This window comes from Coptis chinensis, chromosome 2 (assembly GCF_015680905.1).
Source record: "Coptis chinensis isolate HL-2020 chromosome 2, ASM1568090v1, whole genome shotgun sequence".
Lineage (NCBI taxonomy): Eukaryota > Viridiplantae > Streptophyta > Magnoliopsida > Ranunculales > Ranunculaceae > Coptis > Coptis chinensis.
This window is the reverse complement of record NC_141457.1, coordinates 25,719,312-25,729,930: the sequence shown is the minus strand read 5'-3', so window position 1 is coordinate 25,729,930 and position 10,619 is coordinate 25,719,312.

The following is a 10,619-nucleotide window of genomic DNA, read 5'->3' as shown; positions in this document are numbered from 1 at the left end:
GATCAAAAATCCATACAAGCCATGGCTGCCAACGCTTCCCCATGTCTTCTTTGCTTAAGTCCTGAGCAGTTCGATTCATATTGCCCTTTGGCATACGAGTGCCTTCCCCAACTATTTGAAGAGGCTTGTGCTTTCAACATCCCTAATACACCTTGGCGACAACATCCAAATTTCACTTGGTGTACCCCTGCCCAACAGCCAGCTCCTCTGGGTTTCAACAATCCTCCTGTACGGCCATCCACGAACTATAATTCCTACCGTCAAGGGAATCCTCAGAAGATCCCGCAAGGGCAAAGTCAGTTTCCCAACACCGCCAATATAGGGTACCAAAACAACTGCAGCCTTGTTTCCGCTACTCCAGGTTATGGCTACTAATATCAACCCGTAAACAATAACTGTGAACTCGTTCCTGCTACCCCACTGGTGCAATCCACTGCCGATAAAGCGGCTAAAACTTTACTGACTTACATGAATCAACAATCTCAAATCCTAGCATCATATCTATCCAACAATATCTTCAGCTGTTAGCACAGGATAAAAGTCAAAAGGGCATTTTTCCTGGCCAAGCAGTTCCCAACCCTAAGCCAATAAATATTGCTTTTGAACTCACCAATGCACTAGGATCTAGTAATCCTAGCCAAGGTGAGGTGAATGCCATCACCACCCTTCGTTCTGGCCGAACTGTTGATAATCACATACGTATGCCAGACATTCAATTGACGGAAGCCGCGGCTGACGTTATTCTAACTCATACCTCGCAACCTATACCGGACGAAGTTCTTCTTTCCAAATCTGCACCCACGTCCTTGGGGAAAAATGCCGCTGATCCATATACGTGATTTCGCCCAAAAGCTCTGTTCCCTGCCCGTTTGGTAAAGAACAAACCTGACGAGCATTTCAATGAGATCCAAGAAACCTTCAAAAATTTGACCATAAACCTACATTTTCTCGATGCACTTAAGCATTTGCCCAAGCATACCAAGTTTTTGAAGGACATGTGCACCACCAAACGACGAACGAATGTTCCTCAACAAGTGTTCCTCACTGAGTAGTTTTCCTCCATTACTACTACCAATGGTGTGGTTAAATACAAGGACCCAGGTCGACCAACCGTGCCATGCACATTGGGTGACAAGTATACCGCTACCGCACTCTTAAACCTAGGTGCGAGTGTTAACTTACTTCCTTACTACTTATTCAAGTAGTTAGGTCTCCATGAATTAAAACCTACCAGCATGACCCTACAACTTGCAGATCGCTCCATCAAGTACCCAAAGGGCATTATAGAAAACGTCTTAGTCAAGATCCAAGATTTTTACTACCCAGTTGATTTTGTCATTCTAAATACCGAAGTTGCCTGTGACTCCATTCCTATCATTTTAGGGCGTCCATTTCTTGCAACTGCTAACGCTCTCATCAATTGTCGGGATGGTTCAATGACAATGTCTTTCGGGAACCTTTCTGTAGAAGTCAATGTGTTCAAATTAATGAAACAACTTCCCAATCCTGACATTGAGGGTGAGATTAGCATGGTTGATAGTTTGGCGTAGGAATATTTCACAAACTCTTTTCCCACAGAGAGGTGCATCAATTTCTTACTTTTGATAATCTCGAGTTTGACATTGATTCGTACATTAAGGATGTCCACGCATTATTAGAGTCAGTACCACTATTTGACTCTACTACTGCGTTAGCAACTGATTCAAAGGAACTTGACTAACCCTTTTCCATTAAAGAGGTGGTCCCTCACGAATCCTTGATCCTCACTCCTCCAACTCTGGATTTAAAACCTCTACCCTCTGATTTGAAGTATGTGTATCTCGATCCCGATGGTAGTCACACTATAATAATTTCTTCCTACTTGACTACCGACGAAGAAGCGCGTTTGATTCATATCATTCGTGAACACTGCTCCACTATCGGTTGGTCCTTAGATGATATCAAAGGAATAGACCCTAGTGTGTACACTCATCGCATACATCTAAATGACGGCGTAAATACATCATAGGAACCGCAACATCGTCTTAAACCCACCATGAAGAAGGTGGTGGGGAGGAAGTGTTACACTTACTTGATGCGGGTATCATATACCTTATCTCTGATAGTGTTTGGGTTAGTCCTGTCCATGTTGTTCCAAAGAAGTCCGGTATTACAGTTGTGGAAAATGAAAATGATGAATGCATCTCCACTCGTATTCCAGTGAAATAGAGAATTTGCATTGACTAGCGCAAACTTAATACCGTAACACGTAAAGATCACTTCCTTTTTCCATTAATTGACTAAATGGTAGAACGTTTAGCCGGTCATGCTTACTACTGCTTTCTTGACTGCTATTCTGGCTACTTCCAAATTTCCATCGATCCAGCTGATCAAGAAAAGAAAACTTTCACATGTCCCTTTGGCACCTTTGCATACAAACGAATGCCTTTCGGTCTTTGTAATGCCCCTAGTACTTTCCAATGCTGCATGCTTCACATTTTTAGTGATATGGTGGAACGTTATATGGAAGTCTTCATAGACGACTTTTCCATTTATGGAAACTCCTTTGATGACTGCCTATCCAACCTTTCTAAGGTGTGAAGAGAAACATCTGGTACTTAATTGGGAGAAGTGTCATTTCATGGTTACCAAAGGAATTGTTCTAGGTCATATTGTTTCGAAAGATGGGATAGAGGTTGATAAAGCTAAAATTGTTAAAATTGCTTCTCTACCTATCCCCCGAACAATTCACGATATCCGTACCTTTTTAGGCCACGCTGGGATTTACAGGTGATTCATTTAGGATTTTTCTAAAGTTGCTCGACCCTTAACCAATCTCCTGCTTAAGGATGCAGTCTTCAACTTTAATTTCAATTGCAAACAAGCTTTTGAAACTCTAAAAATTGCCCTGACTACTGCTCCTATAATTCAACCCCCTGATTGGTCTCAACCATTCGAACTGATATGTGACGCTAGTGAGTTTGCTATTAGCGCCGTTCTAGGCCAACAATGTGATAACAGACCCGTTGTCATTTACTATGCTAGTAAAACTCTTAATGACGCTCCACGTAACTACACGACAACTGAGAAAGAGTTCCTAGCTGTTGTCTATGCTTTGGATAAGTTTCGCCCTTACCTGGTCGGATCTTCAACCATCGTATATACTGACCATGCCTCACTTCGGTACCTATTCGCGAAAAAGGATGCGAAACAAAGATTGATCCGCTGGATTCTTCTCTTGCAAAAATTCACCCTGGAAATCAAAGACAAGAAAGGAACAGAAAATGTGGTGGCCAACCATTTATCAAGGCTAGTTGGTGATGTTGATAGTGATTCTGATGCCATCTGTGATTCCTTCCCAGATGAGCATTTGTACTCCATTTTCTCCTTTCCATGGTATGCGAATATCGTTAACTACCTAGTTACTGAGGAAGTTCCTTCCTCTTGGTCACGCCATGATCGTAAAAAGCTCTTATCCACTATAAAATATTATTTTTGGGATGACCCCTACCTCTTCAAGTATTGTTCCGACCAACTCATTCATCGTTGCATTCCCGACTGGGAACACACCAACGTGTTATCCTTTTGTCATGAACAATCTTGTGGTGGTCATTTCGGTGGGAAGAAAACTGTGGCCAAGGTTTTACAATGTGGTTTTTACTGGCCTACCCTTTTTCACGATGTGCACGAACATTGCAAAGCTTGTGTTCATTGTCAGCACCTGGGTTGCATTACTCAACGAAATATAATGCCCTTAAATCCCATTCTAATCGTGATTTTTTTTTATGTTTGGGGCATTGATTTTATGGGACCCTTCCCTATTTCTCTAGGTTTTCTCTACATTCTAGTCGTTGTGGACTATGTGTCTAAATGGATTGAGGCACTCGCATGTCGCTCAAATGACCATAAGACAGTCGTGAAATTTGTAAAAGAAAATATTTTCTCTCATTTTGGTGTCCCCAAAGCTATCATTAGTGATGGGGATACACATTTTTGTAATAAAATTTTTGGGTTTTTAATGAAGAAATATGGAGTTACTTACAAAGTTGCTACTATGTATCACCCACAGACGAGAGGCCAAGTGGAAGTCTCTAACAGAAAGATAAAGTCCATTCTGGAGAAAACTGTCAATCCTTCAAGGAAAGACTAGTCTCTCCGCTTATCGAATGCCTTGTGTGCATACCGAACGACCTTTAAGACACCTATAGGGATGTCTCCTTACCGCATCATTTTTGGAAAACCTTATCATCTACCGGTTGAACTTGAGCATCGTGCTCTATGGGCCATCAAAAGCCTCAATTATAATATCAACGCGGCAGACGAGAAGCAAAAACTATAATTAAATGAGCTTGAGGAGATTCAGAGTGATGCATATGATCTCTCGAAATCCTACAAAGCTAATATGAAAATAGTGCACGACAAGCACATTTTGCGTAAAGATTTTAAAATTAGCCAAAAAGTTTTACTTTACAACTCCATATTACACATTTTTCCTGGTAAATTGAAAACACGATGGTCTGGTCCTTTCATTGTGTCAGCTGTGACCTATTATGGGCAATCTCTTTGCTTAATCAACAAGATAACAGCAAATTTCAAGTAAGTGGCCAACACCTCAAACATTACCATGAGTTACGCTCCCCAACTGTTGAACAGACTCTTCTTCAGGATCTGGTCTACATAGACTAGATGTTTCATTTGACGTACTCAATCTTGTTTTTCTGTAGAGGATACGTCATTTTGGTAGCCGAGCCATCTTCTATTTTATGATCTCAAAATTATTTTGAAGTGTGTGGTTGCAAGCGCCGGAGACTCTATTTCAGAATTGAGTATAAATGTCTTCTTAAATGTGAGCAAGCGTTCCTACTGGTAAATGATGGGTTCCAAAAATTTCTCCCTTTTCTTTCTCCCCTCTTTTCTACTCTCTTCCTGCCCACGTTCAAATCGTCATTTGGACAAAGTCTCACACATCTCGAATTGGACAAGGTCGCAGTACTTTTGCTCGTCGACGACGTGCGCGCAGAATGGGGTGGTGTATGCATTGTCAAACCCCTAACTGCCCTGGTCTTCAGCCCCTTGGTGAAGGTGCTTATTATAATGTATACACTTGTTTGACACTAGCAGCTTGAGATCAACTTTGCCAGGTCGTTCCTCCTACAGGTTGGGATTCGTCTTGAGGATCTGACATTAAAAGACTCACCTTGTATATATGTATATATTGATATCTTTTAAAATTCCCCTTGCATTAACGCTGTGCACAAAGAGATTCGTGTTCAACCTCGGATGTTGCCTACTTGGGACACGAGCAATTGATTCCACCATGCCAACCCTAGATGTTGGTTACTTTGAGTTCCCTTTGGGGTGGTTTGAGGCTAACCATATGTAATAGGGGTAATATTATTAGACCGTAGCGAGCACGGTCAAGGATGGTACCGTCCTGCACCCTAGGCCCCAAAACATAAAGGTGAAGCCACAATCTGGCTGGATTGGGTTCACTCCAAAGCCGACATGATAGTTGCCTGAGAGTTTAGATGGAGAGTCTTTTGGCTATCCAGTGTTGTTCACATTAATCTCCCTTGTATAGAAATAAAACCATATATATATAAAACCATTTTTTATAAATAAAACATCCCTCCTTCTTTTCAGAAATTCCTTTGGCCTTTGAGCATGCCACCTCAAATTGGATGACATTTTTCATGCCGATCAATTTAGCAGCTCATTTATCCAATTTGGAGTCCAAACGAGTCATGTGTGCGCGTTTACATTTTTCAGTTTTGATTTCGGCTTGGGAAAAAAAATTGGGCCCGACCAAATCTCATGATTCTCGGACCATTTATAACCCGAGACACCTCACCACGTGTCACTATTCCTTCATTTCTTCTCCTGCAGAAACCAGATCTCGCTCCCCTCCATTCTAGTCTCGCACGAGACAGCCCCCAATTCAATTCCAGTCTTGCACGAGACCACCACAACCCCAGTTCAAATTCTATTTCGCCACCAACTTCAAATTCTTCCTCTAATCTCAAAACAGTTGCCATCCTCTTCCTCAGATCCCCAAATGGCCGGAAACAGGCGAATTTCAGTTGAAAGGAATTTTGGATCACTCTTTGAGAATGGGATGTTTTTCCCATTTTTTGATACTGAAATTCAATCTCAAGGTTGGGAGTATCTGTTGTATGCCAATGGCAGTCTCTATTTGACGGATTTGGTGTTGAAGTTCTACAACAATGGCAATTTTAATGGTGACCATTTTTGGGTCACCATCAACGACGTACCCCACCAAGTCACACCCACCTTGATCTCTGGGATCACTGGCATACCTCTGGTCAACCATGTGCTGACTTAGCAGCAGTCCGTGTATCCATGGACTTACAACCTAATGCTCGACACGTTAATCAAGGGTGGTTATAATATTGATGGGAAATGCATTTATCAACGTTCTCTGCGTCGAAACCAACTTGACCAACTTGCAATGACTTAATGGCTGGGTCAGAATGTCATTGGCACCTCTAAGCCATCTGACATTAATAAGACATTTCTCCACCTACTCTGAGTCCTCCAGGAGCGAAAGGGAAACTTCTGCATTGTGACCTTTCTATTCGACATCATTACTCATGCCACACTCAGGTGGTGTCTTTCATCACACGTCTTCTTTCATCCATTTCCTGCCTTCCTATCTGCATCTCCAATAATGGAACCTCCAAAGATCATCCCTAAACAATCCTTTCAGGCTATGTTGGATTCTCTTTCGTATGGACTTCAATTAAGATACCTTATCACCCAAGTCAGTTAGTCCTCCCTCGTTCTGCAACCTGAGTAGACATACTCTCCATGTTTAGCGGCATATTTTTATGATCATATGGAGGATACAATAACATTTAATGGTGCACGTGGTTTCTTTTTGAACGGATTCGCAATCCGTATGGGTGACACCAGACATATCTTTCACAAGCCAACAATTGCTATGACTTTGGACCTTCCCTATCACGAGCCCACCCCCACCATTCAATACATCATACATAATTTCTTTAATCACTACTTTTGGGAAGATTTTGCCAGCCTCTACGGCGATGGCCTCACCCGAGTCGTTGAATGTGAGGGAGCTGGCTAATGGCCGGACAAAACAATTCCCCTAGCAAGTATGACAATGAATGTTGGGACTTCCATGTTGTTTATCTTTCTGAACATCATAGGGGATTGGCATTTTTCTACTACCACTAAATCAGCTTGCAAGGCTTTTCATGTTATTACTTAGCAACACACCCTCTTCAACATCACAAACCTTTTAATTAAGAACCTGAAAAAGGCTCATGATTTTCGACACCATTATATCACCTTGCCCGTTACCGCATGCTGGATAATGAGGGCATTCTTCCCACAGTTTCGGCCACTTTTCATGATTGGGTACGAGTAGATTCTATGTGTCTAGTGAACATGATAATTCATTTTTTGAGATTTTGGGTCAGGTGTCGGCACTCTTCAAGGTACCTGAAGTACGTTCGTTGCTTCCCCAAAGACAAAGACATGATAGCTCATTTGGATGCTTCTAAAAAGAGAAAGTGTAGCGAAGTTTGGCAGTCCATGATAAACTGGCGTGACGCCAAATAATGGCACTTCGATAGAAATGAAGCTAGAATGGACATACTCCTAATTCTTAATTAGGGCAGTGTAAGTTTATGTACATATTTGTTGTTTTAGTTCTTGATGTGCCCTTTCCCTTTTGTTTTTGTATATTATATGTTGTGTTAGCATAATTTTCTATTGTAGATATCAACTCTATTTTTTCTCAAGCCTCTTAGGTATTCTTTCTTCCTCTTGACACTTTGAGGATATAGCGTCCTACTGCTTGGGGGTGGTTAGAACCTTTCGCAAAAATTAAGCATTTCTAGGTTGTATATAACTTTATTTTATGTCTAAATAAGTGTATTTAGTAACAAAGTCTCATTTCCTTTTCTGTGATGAAAAATATCTAGAAATCTCACCCTACCATTAGAATTAGGATTTGTTCTTAGAAACTTAAGTTAATACGTATGCAATAGTTTTTACATCTTTTCATGAGCATTCATCACTGACTGTCATTGAATGTACATAGCAGTAAGTTTTTGTGACCCATGGTCAGACACCTTAATTTCCATATCCTGTGAGAATCTAATAAAAAAGCATCAACATGTGTGATATATGAGTAATGCCACAGAGGAGTAGCTTTTTCGAATAGAGAGGTTCACGGGTCTACTTACTTGATCACTACCCGAATCCTAGGCGAGAATTTAGACCTTCTTTGGATCGACATAGCCAAAAATCTATACATGTACAAATTTTACAGCTAGTCACCCCACTGAATCCTTTAGCAGACCTTTCATTTTCACCAAAAAGTTCTTACCCATTTATTAACCATAAATAAATAATCCCACCTAGATGATGAGTATGAGAAATAAGATGAAGTGTGGAAAAATAAAGAGAAAGCTTGTCACAAATCAAAATCAGTTACTTGCTTCAGAAAGAAAAGAAAAAGAAAAATAGAAATATGTTTCCAAAATTCAAAAAAAAAATCAAAGTTAGAACTTTCCCCAAAATCAAATCAAAAGGGAATACAAAAGCTTAAAAGAGCTAAGTATGGAAACTCATGTTAGAAGCATGAAAGAAAATAAAGATTTCTCTAATGTAAATATCTCGAAGACCTTATTTTCTCATACTTATAATTTTTGATTTTTCCATTCCATTTTCTTCTAAACTACCACCTAAGCCCCATAACACCTAATAAAAACCTCTAGCTCAATTAGGAGTAAGATGGTGTGATAATAAGTAGTAGATATGAATTCTCGACCTCGTCTCCTCTGACTATCATTGAGTATGTGAGGAAATGTGTGCCCACTACACACTGGAGTTAGCAAAACTTGAGTAGAAAAATATGAGAGAATTTGTGTTTCGACACATGCCTGTGAGAACCTACTTAAAGACGCTATCCAAAGGATCCATAAACAGCCCTGTTTATACACTTCATTGTAAAGCCCAATGCATGCATGCTCACATGTAGATGTATGTTTTGATTATTGTATGTATATTAACTTGAATTTCAAAGGAATTAATCCTCGTTCCCCCGCTAGTGAGATGTATAGATATCTGAGATTAATTAAGGGTACAGGCCTTTGTTACTGAGTCGTTATAGTATAGATGAAGTTTGTGAGTATCTTCTCTGGAAAACTCTCATGAGACTATAACTCATCTACTAGGGAAATCCTAGTAGTTTAAGGCCTTGTTGTATACGGTTAATGCAACCATACTCTGCAAAATGAGACTTAGTTTAGGACAACACATTTTTGGCCACTTATTGTTTTAATGTCTCTTCTTTGCTTGAGGACAAGAAAAGTATTGTTTGAGGGTGGTGTGATAAGCACCCAAACCCTGTAGAGATATATCGTTTTTGTTAATTATGTGTTTAATAATCATAAAATAATTATATTTTCATACTTTTGCAGGTTTTCACAGTTAATGTGAATATGATGATAAAACCTGCATCAAAGCACGGGAATTCTGTGCATACTTGAAGTTTTCCCACTCAGCCCCAGTGAAGCCTAACAAAGCTTGACTAAAGCTGAAGATTCTAACGAGACAAAACCAGTGTAGAACGAGATCACGTGCAAAAAAGCAACAAACTTTTGAAGCTTATATCTTTCAAACCTGGACTCCGATTTCGACAAGTGAACTGCCAGAACGACCATGGTGACGAGCTTTACGCAAAGACAGAAAGTTGTAAAAACACCAACATCCCAGGCTGCCACTGGACACAGCACATGGACCCACTCTACGGGCCTACAAAAAGTGATGAGTCATCATGCATGGACAAGTGGGAAGTTATGGACACTCTTGGACACCTTGCAAAACAAGATAAGACAAGAAATTAAATGCATGACTAGACTTTTGATTAGAAAAGGTGTGCTAAAATCTGGATGATTTGTGAAGAAAAAGACAAGCTTATAGTAAAGGTGGGAAGGCTTCACGTGAGAGGACTTGATATATCTTTTAGAATGTTGGAGAATAAAAGGCATTCCATTTAGGCTGTTCTGCATTTCATGTATTGTATTTTTCTATTTTAAGCTTTAAAACTAGTGTTGATACAAGAAGTATTTTTAACTTCTAATAAGATCTGTTTTCTTAAAAGTAAATTTCCAGTTCTTGCTTTGCCTTTTCTTACTTTTTCATTTCGTACATCAAAAACATCAAATCCATCCAAGGACCATGAGCTAAAATCCTCCCAAGGGGAGGGTTAATGATGCTCATGTGAGGATCAGGTTGTGTTTTAGTAGTCTAGAATCACTACTTAGGAAAATAGGTTTTGTTATACATCTGGTCCCAAAATGACTGAGTCTGATGAACTCAGAGATGAGTACAACTTACTAGGGATCGATACTCGATGCCGTTTCGGGTTTGTTTATGAGCTTGAGACGGATTAGAGATGTAGTGATAAGGTGCTCTAAAAGTTTGTAACTGATCTTGCGTGATTATGATTGACCCTCTTCCTGTATCTCTCTCTCTATCTAGTTTACTAAGAAATTAATCTTTGTAGTTCTACGTTAACTTGCATTCCAAGTTTTAATTGAGAATATCTTTAGCAAAATAAGAAATAATCTAAAATCCTACTCAGT